The 23,684-nt window shown below is 37.3% G+C and overlaps 1 protein-coding gene across 1 annotated transcript in view; it reads right to left on the minus strand.

Moving 5' to 3' along the window:
- cdh13 (cadherin 13, H-cadherin (heart)) overlaps positions 1–23,684 on the minus strand; it is a 376,372-nt gene that overhangs the window by 169,904 nt on the left and 182,784 nt on the right. The window lies entirely within an intron of this gene.

Below are 23,684 nucleotides of genomic sequence, written 5' to 3' on the forward strand. Positions count from 1 at the left end.
TAAAATATTAAAATAATTATATCTCAGCATGTCTACTCACACTGCAAAACCCTCTTGCATGCACAAATAATAGCAAATTACACTTTAAACATCACACCTCACACATAATCACAGTGATCATGTTCATGTTCCCTCCGTCTCCCTGGTGCAGCTTGTTAGCAAAACACATCAGATAATTGTTCAACACTTTCTAATGTTAATAATATATACTGTGTGTGCTGTGTGTGTGTGTGTATATATATATATATATATATATATATATATATATATATATATATTTTATAATTATTAACACATTTTATCTGTTCTAAATATACCTGAAATGAATACTTTCCAATGTGAATGCTTTATGCAAATGTTTATTATTAGTGGATGTTATTAGTGGAACCATACTCAACACAGTGCATGAAATCAAAATATTAAATGTTTTAAATTCATTATTCAAATGATATAAAAAAATGAAAATAATTATGTTTTAAATTACGTAAATCATCAAGATACCAAACTAAACTTTTGCTATGTTTCCACACTGGTGGTCTCATTTGCCGGATGTGTGCATCATGGCGGATTTTGGTGCTTGACTTGAGACTTGGCGCATCAGTAAAACTAGTTTTTTTTCTTATCATCTTCAGAAAGCAGGGGAAAAAAATGCCTGGTGAAGGAGCTGTGACTCAAACCGTTAAAAAAAACATGACGTTTCGCTCATTACGAATTAAAAATTTTGATCATTGGGGAATTGCCCTGGTGTAAGAAGAATACAACGCTCCAGCACAAACTGCTTAAGGAAAATAAAAATCAACTTCAGGATGTTTGCGTCTGGTTGCATCACACCACCTAAGTCTTGATTATTTTTCTATCACAGCACTCTCCTTTGTATATTATTCCTTTCATTATCAACCTTTGCATCAACTGCATTTGAGATAAGCTGGGAACGTTAAAGCTTTTGCGTCTGCATCTGTCTTTTTTACATCAAACTACTTTTGATAGGGCTGAAGATTCACATTGGCCCCTCCCACTCTAGCACAGGTGTCTAGCCAGTATCCTGTGTTATTCTTGCAGCCATCGGTTTTGCTCTCTCACCCTCTTGACACCCATCTGAGGAGTGTTTAAATTCCTGTCAAGTGTGTTTTGCACTCATCGTGTTCTCCAAGTGCATCCGCAGGTGCTGATAGGAGGAGAGAGAGAGACAAAGAAAGAGAGACGGAGAAAGAAGGAGAGATGGAGAGACAGAGACAGCTTAAGGTGAGCTCCCACGAAACTGTGCTCACATCAGTGTTCCATTTCAAGACACGGCTGGCCTGCAGGACTAGCAAGGTCACCCAGTGTTTTCACACTACATGCTCTAAGCCTGGCTCTGTTCTCAGTCATGAACAGAGGTGCAAAGACACAGCAATTTGCCTTTCACATCGGAGCATGAAGACCAAGCAGCGACACTCCGCTGGCCCGTTAAAGCCAACACACTGCTTTGCTATCTGTCACTCCTTTTGAATCTGCATTTACAATCTCGCCTGCATGGTTAATGTTACTCTCACTGTAGGCCATGAAGTCACACTCGATCCGTCACTATTTATCAATTTTTTCAAATTTTCTCTTTTTTTTTCTCATTCTATCTTCCTGTAGCCTCCCCCTCATTTTCAGATATGAATCAGATGTGTTTTCTTACAGAACAGATTCTGCTTCTAAATTTGGTCCTGACTATTATCTTTGCTTGGGTGATTCATTAGGCACGTATCCTGCAAGATGATGAGTTTTCTTCACACAGGTCCAATTTTTTTGTTGTTTGTTTTGTTTTTTGATCTTCAATCCTTTGACATCCGTGTGACTAAAACTAGATTGAGGGGAAAAGAGAGAGAGAGAGCTGTGATCTGAGATCATAAGTGCTACTCTGACATGCTTCACAAACACAAGCCCATTTTAGCACTGCACACTCTGCAGCCTCTCACAGCGCTTACGTTATATAAAATTATTCATGACTCAAGAGTCCATTCAGGGACATTATATAAAACTCAGAGCCTCTTATTTTATGCTTCAAATAGTTTGTGTTATCCTGCTATTATCATATAGCAAAAGTATCTAGGTTAAATAGCAGCATAGTTGACCCCATGAATGCCCTTTTTGTTTGTTCCTTTGAGTTTGAATAATACAATCATGCTAGAAATATACAGGGAGTGCAGAATTATTAGGCAAATGAGTATTTTGACCACATCATCCTCGTTATGCATGTTGTCTTACTCCAAGCTGTATAGGCTGGAAAGCCTACTACCAATTAAGCATATTAGGTGATGTGCATCTCTGTAATGAGAAGGGGTGTGGTCTAATGACATCAACACCCTATATCAGGTGTGCATAATTATTAGGCAACTTCCTTTCCTTTGGCAAAATGGGTCAAAAGAAGGACTTGACAGGCTCAGAAAAGTCAAAAATAGTGAGATATATTGCAGAGGATGCAGCAGTCTTAAAATAGCCAAGCTTCTGAGCGTGATCATCGAACAATCAAGCGTTTCATTCAAAATAGTCAACAGGGTCGCAAGAAGCGTGTGGAAAAACCAAGGCGCAAAATAACTGCCCGTGAACTGAGAAAAGTCAAGCGTGCAGCTGCCAAGATGCCACTTGCCACCAGTTTGGCCATATTTCAGAGCTGCAACATCACTGGGTGCCCAAAAGCACAAGGTGTGCAATACTCAGAGACATGGCCAAGGTAAGAAAGGCAGAAAGTCGACCACCACTGAACAAGACACACAAGCTGAAAGCGTCAAGACTGGGCCAAGAAATATCTCAAGACTGATTTTCTAAGGTTTTATGGACTGATGAAATGAGAGTGAGTCTTGATGGGCCAGATGGATGGGCCCGTGGCTGGATTGGTAAAGGGCAGAGAGCTCCAGTCCGACTCAGGCGCCAGCAAGGTGGAGGTGGAGTACTGGTTTGGGCTGGTATCATCAAAGATGAGCTTGTGGGGCCTTTTCGGGTTGAGGATGGAGTCAAGCTGAACTCCCAGTCCTACTGCCAGTTTCTGGAAGACACCTTCTTCAAGCAGTGGTACAGGAAGAAGTCTGCATCCTTCAAGAAAAACATGATTTTCATGCAGGACAATGCTCCATCACACACGTCCAAGTACTCCACAGCGTGGCTGGCAAGAAAGGGTATAAAAGAAGAAAATCTAATGATATGGCCTCCTTGTTCACCTGATCTGAACCCCATTGAGAACCTGTGGTCCATCATCAAATGTGCGATTTACAAGGAGGAAAACAGTACACCTCTCTGAACAGTGTCTGGGAGGCTGTGGTTGCTGCTGCAATGTTGATGGTGAACAGATCAAAACACTGACCGAATCCATGGATGGCAGGCTTTTGAGTGTCCTTGCAAAGAAAGGTGGCTATATTGGTCACTGATTTGTTTTGTTTGGTTTTGAATGTCAGACATGTATATTTGTGAATGTTGAGATGTTATATTGGTTTCACTGGTAAAAATAAATAATTGAAATGGGTATGAATTTGTTTTTTGTTAAGTTGCCTAATAATTATGCACAGTAATAGTCACCTGCACACACAGATATCCCCCTAAAATAGCTAAAACTAAAAACTACTTCCAAAAATATTCAGCTTTGATATTAATGAGTTTTTTGTGTTCATTGAGAACATGGTTGTTGTTCAAATTAAATCCTCAAATAAAATTAATCCTCAAAAATACAACTTGCCTAATAATTCTGCACTCCCTGTAATTTTGTAGTGCAGATCATATCAAGCAGTTGTGACTTTTTTTCTGTAGTTGCATGATTGTATTATGCCACAATGACTTCTTCAAGTTCTATCACACAATTCCGACATGTTAAATGTATACTCCTGACCTTTAACCCTGCGGTTGTGAGAATCATCAGGCAACTGTATATAATGCAACTGTATCATTCTTTCCTGCATCAGCAAGTGTATATCATTTAATTACTTTTGATCCTAAAAATGTGTTTTTCTGCTTACTAGACTATCTACCTCCTCTAACCCAGCCACATCCAAAATGCTGACATGCTGTACAGTTCAGCCTTTGACACAGAATGGACAGTTCTCAAGAAAATGTATACTTCATGTAGGCTTCATTCTTTGTTTAAACCATGCAGCATATGATTGCATGTTGCAGCATAGGAATAGTTGTTGGAAACTACAGTACACTAGGACAGAAACAAGTTGCAAATGAGTGATATTAATTCTCCTTTTACATATGTAGTACATATATCACTCAGATTTATCTTTACTCTACATTAGCATTTGTCATCTGGGGTTATACATTGATACTTAGTAGGTAGTTCGGAATTTGGGATACATTTTTCAGTTGAAATACAACGCAATAAAAACTTTGAGCTTCTCCCATTAGGGGTCGCCACAGCGGATCATCCGCATGTTTGATTTGGCACATGTTTTTACGTTGGATGCCCTTCCTAACGCAACCCTCCCCATTTATCCGGGCTTGGGACCGGCACTAAGAGTGGCTGGGGTTGGTTCCCTGACCGGGGATCAAACCCGGGCCGCAGCGGTGAGAGCGTCGCATCCTAACCACTACACCACAGGGACCCTCATAAACCCTCCCCATTTATCCAGGCCTTGGGACCGGCACTAAGGCTTGTGCAACCCTAATGGCTGGGGTTAAATACAACGCAATGCATTTCTGAATTATTTTTAGACATAGAATTGTTCTGCACCATATCCAGGAGAGCCATTGGTGATCACGTTTCATAAATAAAAGGAAAAACCCAGTGCCAAGAAGTCGATCAAATTTTAAAAGCACCCATTTTTATACACACGTCAATGCAGCTCCTAAAAAAAAAAAAAAAATCCAAGTATCTCTCACGACAGTCTGCTCTAAATGCTTAGGGCTACAAAAGGCTATCAGAGCGGTGCCTGGGATCTGAAAAGAAGGAGGGCTAATGTTACAGTCTTCTGATCCTTAATTCCAGGAAGTCTTGTTTCAAATGGCATTTATATTAGAAACTATTTGACAATTTACAGACAATTAATGTCTCTAACTTCACACGTAGCTTCAATTGGAAACGACTTTAATAGCAGAGTTGGGTGAAAAAAAAAGTTCACTCGCTGTCACAGTGGAAATTAACACTCAGGCACTTTTACACCATGTTTATCAGCACATCTGCATATCATCCTGCAAAGCTGTGATGAAAAGGTTCTAGCCTTATTTTCCTCTCCTTCTGTCACAGTGCTTTGCTTGCACATGTAAGTAATATATCAACGTATCATTTATATCAATATATAATTTATCTGTGGTTTGGGATGCATCATTTGCATTACCATTTAAGACAAGGATTTCAGAAACAATTGTGCAATGGCATGACTATAACAAAAATGTTAACTGATCCCTAAAAAAAAAATTAGATTAAAAGGCTGGTAAAGGCTTGCCTGTTAGTGAATAGTAGTCCGTTTTATAATCTTTGGATGTACCCTTAGACTTCAGTCTTGCCCCTGACAATCCAACAGATTCTTAGTGGAAGACTGTACAGATATTGAAATAATGAAAAGTGCAAGGGTATCAGCAACTATAATTCATTAAAAGCTTATACAAATAAATGCACTTTATATTGAACTCTATAATGGACTGAGAACCAATGAAGTGGTTTAATGAATTGATTGCTCTCCTTTGTACAAGTGAGCAACCATGGCAGAAGTAGTCTGCACTAACTGTAAACAGAAAAATAAGGACCAGTTAATAACGATGAACAGTAATTTGCCATTAACACAAGAGGGAAAAATGTATGCATAATTTTCTCCAGATCATAAAAACATTAGGAAACACTGAGTTTGCTGGTGGTTCTAAGTTAGACGTTACATGCCACATTACAGTGCAGTGAAATTTTTCCTTGGATCAGAGTGTAGTGTCAGCCATCATATATCACACCTGGAGCAGGCAGGGTTAAAAACCTTGCTTAAGGGACCAGCAATACATCTTGGCAATGCTGGGGTGTGAACTAGAGACCTGCACTCCCGCGGGAGTACCACGGGACCCACGGGACCCGAGGCAAATAAGTGTGGCGCAGGAAAAGATTTGATGGGTGAACGCGGGTAAAATACTAATGTGTGTGCGGGGAATCAAATCATTTGCGGGACTCCTGGAAAATGGTCGCAAAAATATTTTAAATTAATAATAAATTACTAAAAACAAATGAACTGTTATGTTTCTACTGCTCAAAAGCACAATGATTTACAGGCACAAGGTCGGAAGTGAACTCTCACGTGGTTCATGCGTGACTACAACTGTAGACTACTAGAGCACACAGAAGCAAAATGTGCTACAGGTTTTACTTCATTTTTAAAAAAAGGAACATACAACACAACAAAACCATGGCCTGTTTTTATAAGGTATCATTTAGTTGATGTTCTATGTTCTGAAAAGATCATGTCTATGTTCATCATTTAAACAAAAAGTCAAACAGAAGCAGTCAGTCCATTGAAAATAAAACTACCGGTACATATACATTTTACCTGCAGGCTTTTGCGCACAGGAGCGGAAAAAAACATACATTTTGCAGGCGGGAGTAGGAGAAAAATAACATATTTAGAGCGGGACAGAACCTTGCGGGAGAAGGCGGGAGAGGGACTGAAAAATCCGTCCCGTGCAGGTCTCTAACGTGAACCTTCAACCTTCTGATAACTAACCCAGAGCTTTAAACTTTTAGTCATTTCAAATGCAATGCTTTTCAGAAGTACAGTGGTAGTTGACCAAGATTATTTGAGTTGAAGGAAAGTTGGAAGATTTGGAGACATTTATGTTTTAATATCTGTCAGACAATCAATGAGAAGCCTAAAAAAGATAATCCTAATCCAAATCCAATATAGTCCCAATTCACTATGCTCACACATTTACCAAAACTGTAGTGCTCCTGTTTCCAGGTTTTCACTCAATCTACTTCACTTTAATTCATTTTGCTATTCTTTGCCAGTTCTGGGTATTACTTCCTGATTGTTTTCCTAGCTTTTCTGGTTTACATTGATTTCTACCGACACATGTTTTCTCCCATACACACAAAGGATATCTCTACATTGTTTGTAACTGCTGCAAAGACTGCATGACAAGGCAATGTAACATTCTGTGGGAAAAAAAAATATATATCTACACTGCTTATTATACATCTGCGTACAAAGACTGCATGATTGGCTGGTTTGACTTTGACTGATGGGGGATCTTGTTCTCTTGATGTTCTAATGATAGGGCAGTGATAATGGAACCTACGTTGCCTTACTTCTCCAATCATTTGATTTTCCACCAGTTTTGATCACCATTGTGCAAAACTTTTACACCTTTTTTCCTTGAAATTCAGGACTAAATTATATTCCCTGAGAATATAAGTAACCGTCCTAGGCAGAAATACAAAGTACACAACATCATCCCAGAACTTCCTTTTATAAACGCTAATAATTACAGTAATGTAAATCTCACACTGTTCATTTCATATGTGTTACATTAAAACCATAAACAAAAAGTCAACCTTAGAAATGTTATCATTACACAGCCTCACTTACATTATCATTTACAATACCTCACTTTACATAACCTGCACAAACTCTTTATGACTTTATTACTTCCTAATTTCTATAGTTTTTAATATTTATATAGCACCAGCACACCATGAAAAATTCCTTATACATGCAACCCATCATACTTGGCATTAACGGTGATTCTGATTGTGAATGCCCTAAATGTAAAGTAAGTGGTAAATCATTTCAGGACAACAACCTGAGTTAAGAGTTGACATAAGAACCAATACCATGAGAATGTCCCAGTTTTTACTTTAAATCATCCACAAGTATATGTCACTTTATATCTTGAGTGAGCCATACCAAAGAGTCTGCACTGTGTTAAGCTTTAATTCCAAAAAAAATATAATTTTTAACAGTCTTGAGTGTAGACAACCTTTTCCAGGCGCTTTTAAATAAATGGCTAATTTGACATTGGCTAATAGCTGCTACAAATCTTATTGTCAAAATTATATTTTTATGAAGCATTTTCAACTAATAGGAAGAGTACCAGATCAGAGACAGATATTAATAACAGAAGGATCAGAAGGGTCTGCAGTATAAAATGTTCCTTTTAATAGCTGTGAGGGAATGACATTAAGAAGGTAGGTCAGCGGCTTTGTATTTAGTTCTAGATCAGGGAATGTGAAACAGCGGCAAAGTGATTCAAATGTCAGCAAGGTTGATAAAATGAAAACTCCAGGCCCAAAAGCAAAAGACAAGAAGTAATGTGTTGTAAAAGCTTCTCAGGAATCAGAGGAATCATAAGGTTTGCATATTAATAGTGCTAAAGTGGAGAAAGTAAGTATCATTTTGGAGCTAATATTTGGGGTGTTGGCAGTCGAATGATAGTCAGCTTAACAAGTGTGACAAATATCATGGGTAACTTGTGATAATTTTTCCCCTTGCTCAAGCTTGCCTAATAATCAGACTGGTTTTATTGAACCATGTCTGGACTTTGGATTTGGCTCATCTAAATGTCATAAGCAAAAGAATCAAGAATGGTTAAACAGGAGGAAAAATATGGTGACTAAATCATCAACAAGTATCATCAACAATATACGAAATATACATCAGAGACATAACTGGAACTGGAAGAATCAAGCAAATTGATTTGATCAGGGACAGGGACCCTACTAAAGATGACCTTTACTACAAAATATGGCCTCCTCAGTTTCTCTAATGGTGAATACAAGATCAAATGTATGTCCTTGCACATGGGTGGCACTATTAATATTCTGAATAAAATTAAATGAATCCAAAAGTTGAATAAAATCATTAACCTGAGGTTTATGGACAACAGACATATTAAAATCACCCATGAGTAAAATTGGTACAATTGAGGTTACAAGGTTACAGACATTCTCTCTCTGTGTCTCTCTCTCGTTCTCTCTCTTTCTGTGTGTAAGTCTCTCTCTCTCTCTCTCTCTCTCTCTCTCTTTCTGTTGGGTAAGTGAATAAGTGTGTAAAAAAAAAAGTGGCACCATCTATAAGTTACTTTATATTTTGTTTTTCGGTTTCTTTACATATTTTCATGAAGTAGTCTAAGATTTCTATAGATTAAATCACTGAGTTGATTAGCAGTGCTCTTTGTCAGCAAATGTCCGCAAATACAAAAATAAATGGGATGAATATTGACAGGTTCTGTGGTTTAAACATTATTGCTCGAAGGCATGCTTTAGTACTGTAGCTGATGAGTTACTCTGCAATCTGTCACAGTGATTAGAGAATGAAAGTCCAGGCTAGCCAAAATAGAACAATGGCAATTCGCCTGGATTTTAATGGCCTTTCAGCAGAATTCCACAAAAGGTTTCTAAAACTTGATTGGCCGGAACCAGTATGATGTTCTGATTGAGTACACTAATCAAGGGACTCTTACATTGAGTCTTCAAATGGAAGTAACATAAGGTCAAAAAACAAGAATGACAGAATCTTTTGGCTCTATGTTGATTATTTAAAGCATTGAACAACAGACAAGAGAATGAATATCAAACACAAACCATTTTTTATTTCCTTAAATAATGTCTTTGGTCATTTAGTTATCTATACAGTATATACTCTTATGGATTTTTTATGGATTGTAGCCATGCTTGCATACATCTAAATGTTATATAACAACATACACCATGTGACAATCCCTAATCCCTAACAAGGCTATTTTTTTGTCACTAGGAGTATTTGAAAGGGCTGTCCTCTTTCAGGGTTATTGCCATTACTATTGTGCCTTTGCTGGTCTCACTAAACAAAGAACTTGGATTAAGTCATAATCCAAAAGATGGAAAAGGATCCTGCCTCAGACATATACAATTGTACCTACAAAATATAAGCATCTTCAGTGGAGGTTGCATCACTGTGCATTTAGCATTTATTAGCCTGGTTTCTAAATTTCAGAACTGTTAGATAATCAGGATATTTCATAAAATGCTGTTTAAACTGAGGCTGATATAAAACAAGAAAGTTAGGACTAATCAAAATAGCTGTTCTTAAATTTAACCTGTGATGAAACGAGTGGCAAAAACGTCAATATGCTGGCCCTGTTGAAGTCAACAGTAGAAGTAGTAATAAGTAGTTATGAAATACACATACTAGCAACAGTCTGATCATGAGAAGCTCTTATTGAAATGGTGCTATCAAGAGGCACTTGTCAGTGAATGAGTTTGCAAAATTTAGTTTTTCAGCTGGTGATGTTTAATGAATACATAGATCATTGTGTGTGATGTAATGTTTTTGAAATCTTTCATTCACTGTTCCTAATAAATGAAAGGGTTTTCAATGTCAAAAGTGGTACAATTGAGGAAAGAAGGTTAGAGATAATAAAAAAAAAAAAAAAAAAAAAAAAAAACTCAAACGGTATGACTTATGTCTGGTTTATTATGGCAGCTTAGAGAGTTTATGAATCTTCAAGCTGGAATTCCTGGCAGCCTGTACAGGGACTCAGGGACTTCATAGTTCTGTTAAATAAGCCATGAGAACGAGGGGAGACATAAGGTGCAGTGTTACTTCAGAAGTGTTCATCATTACCAAGACATTTAACCTACTGTACTGTAAAGTTATTCATTTCAGCCAAGACTGAGGCATGCTGGTGGTATGACTTCAGATGCTTAATTGGAAAACTGTTTTTACAAAATTACCCAAAAACATGGAATATGTGGGTTTGAAATATGTGTCGCTGAATCTTGTCTTGCAGGTGGATTAAATGTTGCAAATAAAGCAAGAGAACAAAATTATTTTATGTTTAATCGTCAAGATGCATATTGAAGTTTGCATGACATCTGGAAAGATATTCAATATATGAAAAATAATATATATACAGTACAGACCAAAAGTTTGGACACACCTTCTCATTCAAAGAGTTTTCTTTATTTTTATGACTATGAAAATTGTAGAGTCACACTGAAGGCATCAAGGGCTATTTGACCAAGAAGAAGAGTTGACCTGGCCTCCACAGTCACCGGACCGAAACCCAATCGAGATGGTTTATGGGTGAGCTGGACCGCAGAGTGAAGGCAAAAGGGCCAACAAGTGCCAAGCATCTCTCGGGGAACTCCTTCAAGACTGTTGGAAGACCATTTCAGGGGACTACCTCTTGAAGCTCATCAAGAGAATGCCAAGAGTGTGCAAAGCAGTAATCAAAGCAAAAGGTGGCTACTTTGAAGAACCTAGAATATGACATTTTTCAGTTGTTTCACACTTTTTTGTTATGTATATAATTCCATATATAATTCCACGTGTTAATTCATAGTTTTGATGCCTTCAGTGTGACTCTACAATTTTCATAGTCATGAAAATAAAGAAAACTCTTTGAATGAGAAGGTGTGTCCAAACTTTTGGTCTGTAATGTATATATAATGTATATACAGTATATATACAGTATCCTTTCTAATATTCAAAAACAGCTTGGTATGCTTTGGAGAGCAGAGGCAAACTATGAACAAACCACCAGATGTCTGAAGTGAGACATTTTAATTATTCCATTGTGACATGATGGTGTGTCAATCTTTTGGAATTGAGATAAAGATGACAATTAAAAAGACAAAATGTATCAGATGGGATTTCAATGCATGGATGAACAATCGGGTTACTGAATGGGGCAAAAGAAACACATTCAACCAATGATCAAGAGATCAAGTTTGAACCCCATCGATGCCTCCGCTGTCTCTGACCAGGAGTTCAAAAGAACATGCACACTGGGTGGAAAGCGAAACATGTATAGAAGAGGGCAGATCGCACTTTATCTCTAAATGTGATCCACTGCATTGTGATATAGAAGATCAGCGATTTGATAAGGCATGAATGTTTATTTGGTGTGTTTTGAAGGAAGTGGGCTCTACCACTTATCCTAGCCATGTGATGAGAAGAGATGGCTTTGGGTGGAAATGAGGTGTAAAATTGTTATTTGCCACATATACTGTGCATGCATTATAGCATAATAATTATTTTCTTTGCAGTTGGGGGGAAGTTCGGGTAAAAGCACAGGGTTGGCCATTAAACAGCATCCTAGAGGGAGTTAAGGGTCTTGCACCCCAGCCTTCTTATAAGTAAACCCGAATAAATCATACTTTTACATTTGTACAATAGGCTATGAAGTTCAGTGTATCCTTCTCTTTCACTAATTGGTAAATGATCCAAAAAATATAATTCTTGTTCTTGGCATGAGTAAAATAAACGTTCTATAAAGTATAAAGAGATAAAAAGAAAGAATTTTCCTCCCTTGTTTGGTTGAGTGAATAAAATTGCACTTAATATACCAAAAATAGCAAGTGTTTTGACGAGACTTTTTGACCCTACAGGCAAGAACAGTGTTGTAGAAGTGAAAATATTCTAAAAGCCAGATTTCCAGAATTACCATCTGCAAGAATTACCCTGTGGGTCAGTAACAGAACCTGTGCTGAAGTCTCACTTACTAGCTTCACACATCTGTTTGGAAAAGAAACATTTTTCACTGAGGAAGAACAGAGAAAGAGGTTCACACTGACAATGTAAATGGAAATTTTTTTTTTAGGTTCATATTTGTAGGATATTGTGAACAGTGGCGACTGACATTAAATGTAAACACAATAATATTACTTAATCTTTCATTTAATGATTTGTCTTTTGACCTGTCAGCTTATACAGACAAAAATACCTTTTTAACATCCACTCATTTATTTTTAATGCTTATTAACCTTTAGATTTAAATGCATTTTATTTTACCGTATTTTTCGGACTATAAGCCGCTTTTTCCTACGCTTTGAACCCCGCGGCTTAAACAACGAAGCGGCTAATTTCTGAATTTTTCCTGGGTTTTTACTGGTTTCACAAGCTCAAGCCAAAAAACTGAGCGACATAACATTAGACCAATGAAATTTCCAAACGGAAACGAAAAAAGCACCTCACCTGTGTTCTGAGCTGCACGGCATCGGGAGAAAAAGCGTTTTTTAAGCGCGACGATGCCAAAAGATAAACTCCTGAGAGAAATAGTTGTGAAAGGAAGGAGAAAGACAGTGAACAATGACTTTCTTGGTAGGCTACTGTTTAGATACAAGCCGTTGTAACGCGTTGAGTCTGGGTGAAGGGAGAGCTCACTAACTCCAGCAGAAATCAGCAACAGAAATCATATAAGCACAGACAGGTTTCCAAAACGCGTGCTTTTTTATTTTTCTTGGCAAAAGCGTAACGGGTTAGTCAAAGAAACTTAGAAATCAGCATCAGAAAATAATAAGGACATGATCCTCGCTCTCCACACATGCAGTAATACCGGAAAAATGCAGTGGCAGGCTATTCCCAAAATACCGCTATGCTCCTAAAGGAAGCGCAACATATTTCACCCCTTACACCGTGTGTAACGTGTCTTTCGTTAAAGCCTGTGTAAAGTACATTAGTGTAGACACCTGAAGCTTATAGACAGGTGCGGCTTATTTATGTTAAAAATAAAAACATTTGTAAAATTCAGTGGGTGCGGCTTATATATGGGTGCGGAAATTACGGTAATTGTTGATCCTACATTCACCAAAATCATAATCAAAAAAAAAATTTTTTAAAGAATACATACACTTGGTTTTCACTTATCTTTAATCATGCTTGTGTAATCACCACAAACACTTTCAAATCTTCTTGTACTTTTAAAGTAGAATTACAAACTAATTAAATTATCTGCAAACTAAAAGAAAAAATATTTATATAATTCATAGTTACATGATAAAATCAAAATCAACCTAATTAGGATTTTGAGAAATATTAGATTCAAGCAGTATGTCTAAGGTTAGAAGGTGAAATGAGCAAATTTCGACATTTACTGCAGTGACAAAAAGGTTAATTGGTTTATTTGCTTAGTTAAATTCCCCTTGTGGTATTCATTGACAGATCAACCTTCAGTTGCAATTACAAAAGTGCATCTTCTGCCACATGTCTCTCTCAGCTTTGCACTTCTGTATCTTGATATTTTTGTCCATAATAGCTATCAAACTTTTCAACTTCTACAAAATATTTTCAGAGGCTTTTGGGGAACAGTATATGTTTTTTTTTTTTCATCAAAGTCTTGCCAAAGTTTCTCATGCGGATTTTGATCTGGGGCTTTATTCTAAAATGGATTTTAATCACTTCAATTTAACATTGCCAGTGCACAAGTGGTCCAGATGTTGGAATTCTGACCAAAAAGTTTATGAGTAACACCAAATTCCAACGCCACAAATCTGCTGGGTCCTTTGGCAAGGCCCTTATCTCTCAACTGCTCAAATGTATAAATGAGATAATTATAATTCACTTTGTTTGTCTTTGTTTGTTTGTTTGTTTGTTTGATTGTATGCCAAATGCTGTAAATGTAAAATGTATCCCATCATTTGAAGATTGCATTAGTTTTTTGTTTTCTAGAGCTGACCTATATATGGCAAGATATCCATCTTGTCCACAATCCTTGTCAGTTTTCCAGTAACTATTATATAATATTAATAAGGGGATGGTGTTCTCAGTGTGATGAGCAGTGGTGGCCAAAAAATGTTATGCATTTAAAAAAAAATGAACAGACAATCTTCTGCCACATTTATACATTATATGAACAAACGTTTGTGGACTATTCTTACTGCCCTGTAAAATCTAAAGGCAACTGCTTGCACCAGAACTAATTTGGTGATTTTAAAGAAAAAACCATGGTTGTCGAGAAATGGATAGATGCAAGTGTAGGTGACAGACATTTAATCAATGAAATAAAATCCAAAAAAGAACCAAAGTAGGCAGGGCAAAGCATAAAAACATTGACACAGAACAAGATCAATACCATGAAATCATTAAACAAGGCTTGGTATGCCAGGGGGCAAAACACTAAACATAAAAACCATAATCTGTGCAAGAAACCAAAGATGGTTTAAAAGAAAAAAACTATTGAAGGCATACGTAAGACAAACTGTGAGGTGCAAACTCAGAATTAAATATATGGGTTAATTATGGGTGTCAAGAAACACCCATAATTGAAATAATAGGGGCTGATAAGTAATGAAGCTCATGGCCATATACAGGACAATGGGCAAATGATGCATATAATAATTTTTTATTATTAACTTTTTTAGTTAAATAATAATTAGAAAAACTATACAATTTCCACAAGCATTTCATTATTAGTGGCTGTTTTCTGTAGATTCCTGATAAATATAATCAATTTCAGTCCAATTCAATTCCAGCTTGCGGCACTACAAAATGTGGAAAACAATCATGCTAGAGAATAATTATGCTAGGCACCGTATTTATATTTTTGCTGATATTGATAACAGCAATTTAAAAGCTTCATTAATCTCCATTGTCTCTAAATATGCATGAAGTCTATTACATTTTTTTGTACAATACTTTTGCATGGACTTTTTTTTCTGACTCATATGCTATCATTGATGTTATCAGTTGATACAGGGAAATAGAGAGAGGAGTCAAAATTAATTTGAAACTTTTTAATACATAAAAGATAAAGCAAATTGTCTGATGTGTGTAGATAAAAAAAACTATAAATAGTTTTAAAGGCAGCAAAAAGAGACCTTATGAAAGAAAATCAGACAAAGAAAAGTGAAGGAAAAAAAGGGAAGAAAAAAAAAAAAGCGAGAAAGATAATGATACTGAGGGGAGATCTTTTATGGGAGCGACCAGATAAAAATAATCCCCTAGTGAAATGTGGTGAAAGAGTCACCGGGGCTTTGGAAAAAGCTTCGTGCTGCAGGAACAGCCATATTCTCTCAAAAGGTATTATTTATCTGCCTTTATATGGCAGATCCTGCAGCTGAGTGGCCTCAAAGCAAGCCTCAGATCTCGGTGTTTAGACCTCCTGACAGGAGAACTGTTCTTCCACTGCCAGTATTGCTATTCATTCCAACCTTTTATGAGAAAACAACAGCAAATTATTTGCTACACACAAACCAATATGATGATTTTCAGTTGCCAAAAGCAGATCTAATGAAAAAACACATCTTTAATACTCTATATAGTACAAGCTAATGACACGCAAGACTCCAGTCGTAACATTTCGAACAAACATTAGCAAAAAGATTTAAACCCCCCCAAACCCCATCTTTGGAGATGTTTGAAAACTTAACGATGCTGTTTGGGCTTGCACTCAGTGGGAAGTCATGTAACTGCACATCAAAACGCCTGTTAAAAGAAGCTCTGAACAACAAGAATGCGCAATTTTGTGCACTTGACAAAACAAATTAAGTCTGTATGTACCATAAACGCTCTGCGAAGAAGCAATTACGTTTTCATTCCTTGAGTCTCTAGTCGTTGTCATCCTTCGCTATAAAAGTTTCTAAACAACAGAAGAGGTTGGGGACTGGGGATGGGGGAAGCTTCTACAGCCCTGACTAAATACCAAGGCTTTGTAGGGCTTCATGCAGAGTGCATTATAGGTTTAACTGCACTGAGTTGCATGTGATCTGACCACAGGAAATCTCATTCACAGGTAAACCTGACTTTATGAACCCACATTTCTGAACTCACAATTCTGGGTAACGATAAAGTGTAAAAATGCAAGTAATTATGATGGTGTGTGGTGTTCCCAAAAAAAAAAAAAACAACAAAAACAACATTATTATTATAGACAGGGATGCCTCTAGGTTCCAACGCTTCCGTGTTGTCCAAACTCTGAATCACGTGTGAAATCAGTCCAATGGAAAGAGTGGCATCACCGGCGGGGTGACGTCATGATCAGAAAGCTATAAAAAGCACACGGAGTGAAGTCGGCACTAGCTTATGTGAAAGAGAAGGAAGCGCTGCAGGGACACCGGCAGTGTGGCAATGTCTAGTTCCCTCAAGGATCTAGGGTTACATACGCAACCTAGAGACATTTCCTTTCAGGTACTCGAGCTGCGTTGCAACGCTTTGGGAACGAAGAACGATGGGGCCAGGAGTGGCATTGAGGTTAAGGTTACAGAACCGGCCAGGTCCTCCACACAATCACTCCAGGTCACACAGGGGGCTTCAGCCTCTGGGTGCCACGGAAAAAACATGTTATTAGAGGGTCTCTGCCCAAAGCTTCACTTGGGACCACAAGAGGATCTGGCATCCCAGCCTGCACAGGGGTGTGAGCGCAGACCTCCTTGATGGTTGATGAACGAGACCACAGAGGTATTGTCCAACCGGATCAATAGATTGAATCGCATACAACGCCTAGATAAGTGGTTCTTTGTAATAGAGAAAGCACACTCTTCTCAGAGTTCAGTCGAAACCCCAGTGCATTCATGTGAGCGAGAAGGACACCTCTGTGCCAGACAGATAATTGCTCTGATTGAGCTCATTTCAACCAATCGTCGATTTAGTTCATGATGTGGATGCCTGAAAACTCAGGGGAACCAGAGCCGCATCCACAAACTTAATGAAGGTGCAGGGTGTGAGGGCAAGCCCAAACAGAAGAACCCAATACCTGTAAGCTTCAACCCCGAAAGCAGACCTCAGGAACATCCTGTAAAAAGGGAGGATGGATACATGAAACTATTCATACTTTAGATCTACTGTGACAAACCAGTCTTTGGATCTGATCTAAGACACGACCTGCTTAAAGGTCAGCATCCTGAACCTGAGTCTCATAAGTGAGCGGTTCAGCTGACGTAGATCTAGAATAGGATGCAACCCACAGCCCTTTTTGGGAACTATGAAGTACTGGCTGTAGAACCCAGACTCTCTGTCTGATGGAGGGACCACCTCGATGGTCTTCTTCCTCAGGAAAGTGTATACTTACTGTTCCATGACCAGAGCCTGCTTGGTTCCCAAAAGGTTGTGACACAACCTGTCAAACAGGGGGGATAGGACCCAAACTAAATCGTATAGCCTCGATCTACAGGGTTAATGTACCAGGTCCCTGGATGTGCCAGGGCTGGGCAAGCACCGTATGATGCAGTGCAACATGCCCTCTCGCTAATTCCCCAGAACGTCCTATGTCAGGACTTCTTGGCCGAAGCCCTCTTAATAAAATGACAGTCTGTCATTTTACGGGTCTTGGTCCAGAGTGTCACACAGGATCTCTTACAGGGGGAACGCTCTGCTTCTGTACCTCCCAATGATGGGAGGTGCTGGGTTGTGTTTGGGGCTGTGCCAGCAGAGCAGCCCCATGAGAGCAACATGGGAGGACTCGCTGAAATACTGCCAAATGCGCCGAGCAGCAGAGCTTTGTCCCTGTCAGAAGGGTTCGAAAATCGTGAGCCATAGGTGACTAAAGCAGCCATAATCCTGTCTCAGAAGTCTCCAGACAATTCCTTCAACTTCATGGCTTGGTTTGTGTTCTGACATGCACTGTTGGACCTGTTAACTGTTAACTGTGGGACTTTATATAGACAGGTGTGTGCCTTTCCAAATCATGACCAATCAACTGAATTTACTACAGGTGGACTTCAATCAAGTTGTAGAAACATCTCAAAGATGATTATTGGAAACAGGATGCAGCTGAGCTCAATTTTAAGTGTCATGGCAAAGGCTGTTAATAATTTTTTCTTTTATATATAAATTTGCAAAGATTTCAAACAAACTTCTTTCACGTTGTCAATTATGGGGTATTGTTTGTAGAATTTTGAGGAAAATAATTAATTGAATCCATTTTGGAATAAGGTTGTAAAATAACATAATAATCTATCTATCTATTTCACTGTACCTGACATTATGTAAAGTGTGCACCAGAAACAACCCTGTAACAGATTTCTGACATTTTTTAACAGTTTTTGACCAATCAGGTTAGAGAATTCAACAGCACCATCGCATAATGTGATTTAAAATTTGATTATATGTCAGAACCTCAACATACAACCTGAACATTTTTTTTTTTAAATATTACACGCAATTATTATGTCTTTCATAATAAGTCACACTTCTATTCTTTATAAGGAATATAATTTCTGTTTCATATGTATATTCTACATATTATTTCTATATTCTATTTGTATATTCTAAATCCATTTCTTTTAATATTTGGTTTTCCGTTCTATTATTTTTTTTTTTTTCGTTTCTATTATTCTTTTGGAAAATTACCATATTTATATTATTATGTCTAATTCTTTTTTTTTTTTTTTTTTTTTTTTTTTTTTATTCTACTCAAAAACATTTTCAGATCTTTTTTAATTTTATCTCTTGGACCACTTATTAAAACATTTGCTTGCATGTCGCATGGTGTTTGGTTGTGTGACATAAAATTTTAATTTGATTTTGATTTGAATCAAATTCAACAGAGCTGGTTCATGAGTAAAACTCATAATACTGGTATTCCTACCATGATGCACATTTACAGAACACATTTGCAGCCTGACATTGCAATTTGTGTGAAGGGCAAGAAGAAGACAGGTGTTATCTCTCTAACACACAACTACAGAGGGATTTGAGGAGAAGAGGGGGAGAGAATAAAAATACGATGGGCGGTTTTCCTGTGTGCAAGCCAGCAATGCCGGCTCTCCAATGCCCAGTAAATTATTATCCAGTCAAGCAGAAAGAAGGAGCAGGATTTGGACACGAGCATCACCTGTCTCTGCCCATATCCCCAAAAGCCAGGCATAAATGAAGTGGACAACTGCCTGTTTATTCTCCTTGCACCAGCACCCATGGCGAGGTCATCGGGTGAAGGCTTCCCACTTTTATCGAACCCCTTTTCTGCTTTGCCCTTCGCTTGCTCCCAGGATTAATCAAAGTCCTTGCAAAAACACACCACTTTTTGTTCTGCAAGAATAGTGAGGTTTTTCCATAGCAAGTCTCTCTGCACTATGCAGTTCATGTGCTCTCACAGCTGTATTTCTGAATTCACAAATAGCTAAATTCGGGATAAATAAAAAGCACAGAGCTCGAATTATTATGTAAACCGCAGCAGATAACCCAAAAGGGCAAGACAATAATCAAAACCAGAAAAGAATCAATGACTCAGGCGATCTATAAATGTTTTGAAGTCAGTAGGGGCAGAATCTAGAATGTAATGGTGAAAAAAAAAAAATACAGAGAAATTATACTTAAGTGAAAATATAGATCATGTGTCAAAATCTTACTCAAAATGGAAGTCAAAAAGGTTCATCAGGTGACAGTAAAAATGTTAAGAGGACATTTAATTCAATTGATAGAAATCAATAGCCAATTATGTTAGCTACCAGAATTGATGCTAGTCTTACCTGGCATTAGCAAAAAGTTAAAAAGAGCCAATTAATGATAATAAATTAGAGTAACACATTTACATTTTTTTCCCAGCGTAGTCCTAACAAAGGGAAACAATAAATTAAATAATATCCTTAAATGAATGACCACATATAGATGTATAAGATAAACAATACCAGTAGACTGCTGCCGTATTTCCAAAAATGGCAGCTCAGCTTTAGCATAAAGACAACAGTGATACATATTATAGCCATAACCAAGTAACAAACCATAAAGCGACATGAAAAAGGGTGTCTATTTTTGTTTTATATTGCACTGGGTATGCACACATACAATATCTTAAAAGTGAGTATACCCTTCATATTTCAGCAACCATTTTAGTATATATGCTTAAGGGACAATACTATAGAAATGAATCCTGGATATATTTTAGAGTAGTCAATGTGCAGCTCGTATAGCAGTTCAGATTTATTGTCCTCTAAAAATAACACAACATACAGCCAGTATTTTCATTATTTTCATCAAGTTTTTGTCTGCTTGACAGGACCATGCAAATTTGTGTATCTTGTATTACATTAGTTTAGATTTGGCGCTTTGAGTACAATTCTCTCATACGGACCACTAGATGTTCAACATGGCAACTTATGGCAAACAACTCTCTAAGGTTTTGAGAATTAAAATTGTTGCTCTCCACAAAGATGGACTAGGCTATAAGAAGATCAGTAACACCCTGAAACTAAGTTACAGTACAGTGGCCAGGGTCATACAGAAATTTTCCAAGTCGGGTTCCACTTGGAACAGACCTTGAAAGGGTCGATCAAAAAAGTTGTGTCCTCGTGCTGTGCGTCAGGTGCAGAATTTGGCTTAAAAAAACTGACGCATGAGTGTTGCCAGCATTGCTTTAGAGGTTAAAGGACCGAAAGGTTTGCTTGTCAGTGCTCAGACCATATGCCACACACTGTAACAAGTCAGGTTGCATGGCCGTCGTCCCAGAAAAAAGCCTCTTTTGGAACTGGCTCACAAGAAAGCCCACAGACAGTTTGCTGAAGACAAACTGTCCAAGAGCATGAATTTATAAAACCATGTCCTGTGGTCTGAGGAGACCACAGATAAACTTCTTTCACTCAGATTGTGTTCAGCATGTGTGGCGATGCCCTGGTGAGGACTACCAAGAAAATTGTGTTTTGCCTACAGTCTAACATTGTGGTGGTAGCAGCATCACAGTCTGGAGCTGCATGAGTGCTGCTGGTACTTGGGTTGTTCACTTAGTGTGTACTCACTTTTGATGCCAGCTATTTTTACAATAATGGCTGTATATTGAATTATATTTAGAGGACAGCAAATCTGTACTGCTATACATGCTGCATATTGACTACTCTCAAATACATACGTTTTATTTCTATAGTATTGTCCCTTGAGATGATATTTATGACTTAAATAGTTGCTGAAATGTGAGGGGTGTACTCACTATTGTGAGTTATTCTATAATCGTAATCAAGTGTTTGTAAAAATGTTATTTTACATATAATTGCATCTAGAAAAAGTATCTAGAAAATTAGCAACTTGCTACTTAGGGTAAAGACTAAGTTTTTATAAAGTATAGGCTTGAATGGATCTATGCAATAATTGAGTGTAACTTCATGATTTGACTTCACCAAAGTTTCTATATGTAATTGTTATTCTGCACTATTTAGTTTTACCTGTACTAATAATAGTGGTTATAAAATAACCTTTATTTTCTTACATGATAAATTATAAACTGCTGGTTCTGAGAAACTTTGAACTGGCAGCAGTAAAGGCTGATTTTCTACACAGTAACTGTATAAAATGACTAAGTTTAATGCTTTCCCACTTTTCCCCCTGCTGCCTGTCCTTTAATCCTTCAACAATGTAGAATATATATATATATATATATATATATATATATATATATATATATATATATATATATATATATATATATATATATAGTTTTTTTTTTTTGGTCCAGGCATAAAAAACCCAACCATGACTTAAGACCTATTAAGAGCTGTCTTTATGTGATATGCAATCAAATCAACTCCTCTCATTCCATTTCAGCATAGTCATATTTCTCTTGTTATATAAGCTTAGATTTTTTTAGGATTTTATTTTTGTTTTTCATTTGTTATGTTAGACAGCTTACTGATTTTTCATGATGTTCTGTGTGTAATGAGTCATCAAATATCGGCAAAAAAAAAGACCCCTGATGACTCATATTCCTCTGTAGAGCTGCATCAGTGTAGGTATGCTTGTAAAGACATTTGAACATCTGAGCCAATCTCAGAATCATTGGCACCTTTTGTGAAAATGGCCGATTAGTGATATTTGGATGAATATCGCCATGGATGTTTGGCAAAGCTTCCATTGGAGATAATCATCCTGTACTGGCTAACAAGGTTGGAAATGCTGCAGGACTCTGTTAAACAGCTGAAGATAAAAATTAATTTCACCTTTCATAGCCACAATGTCAACAAAGGAAAGGCTTAAGAAGAAGAAGAAGAAGAAGAAAAAAAAAAAAAAAGAAGTTGTGGCCTCATAAAAAGTTTATATCTATATAGGTTATGTTCACATGGTGATCTGGTTGTGCTTAATACTATTTATCTATCTATGCATTTTACTTCCATAAACACTGTGCAGGGAACAATCACATCCTCTAAGTTAAATATTTCAGTTTGCTTGTGGTCGATACGTCACAAACACATTATGTTTTAATGCATCAGCTCGGCATTATGCAGGCATTCTTGATCCTTACTTTTTTGGATCTATTTTTTGTACATTATATGGGCAAAATTATTGGGATTCCACCCATATGTTCTTCTTTACTAAAAGATTCCACCCATATGTTCTTCTTACCACAAACTTGAAGGCACACAATTATAAAGGATGTCTTTGGATGTATTAGGGTTAAATTTTCTCTTCACCTAAATTAGGACACCAAAACCTGTTCCAGCATGACAATGCCTTTGTGCACAAAGCCAGCTCCATGAAGATATGTTTTACAAAGATTGGATTGGGATATCTTGAGTGCCATGCAATAAAGCTCTGACCTCAATCCTGTTGAACAAATTGGGGATACACTTGAACACTGAATGCACCCCAGACCTTCTCACTCTACATTAGAGTACACTAAAGTACCTGACTTCACTAATGTCCTCCTAGCCTGAATGAGCAAAAACATAACTTCTTTCCAGAAGAGTGGAGGTTATTATAACAAATAGCAAATGGACGCTACATTTGGAATAGGATGTTCAGAACATATAAATCTTACAGTAAGGTTTTCTTTAAAATTTTGTCCATATTGTGGACTTTACCTAATTCTTATGCCTTCTGATTTTAATTCCACTTGCATTTGGATTGACCATGAGAATGGATCAGCCAGCATAACACCTGCCTATCTGTTACTAAGCCATATAATGTTCATATAATGTGTGTTTAATGTACTTTGCTTGCATTCGACTTAACCAATCACATGTTCATCATTCATTTAACATATTTAAAAGGAATTATCAAAGATCTGTCATGAAATAAGTTTTTCTGATTAACCCTAATTAAACATCAGCAGTGTCTGTATTTTCTGTATCCTGA

Source organism: Silurus meridionalis, chromosome 13 (genome assembly GCF_014805685.1).
Source record: "Silurus meridionalis isolate SWU-2019-XX chromosome 13, ASM1480568v1, whole genome shotgun sequence".
Classification (NCBI taxonomy): domain Eukaryota; kingdom Metazoa; phylum Chordata; class Actinopteri; order Siluriformes; family Siluridae; genus Silurus; species Silurus meridionalis.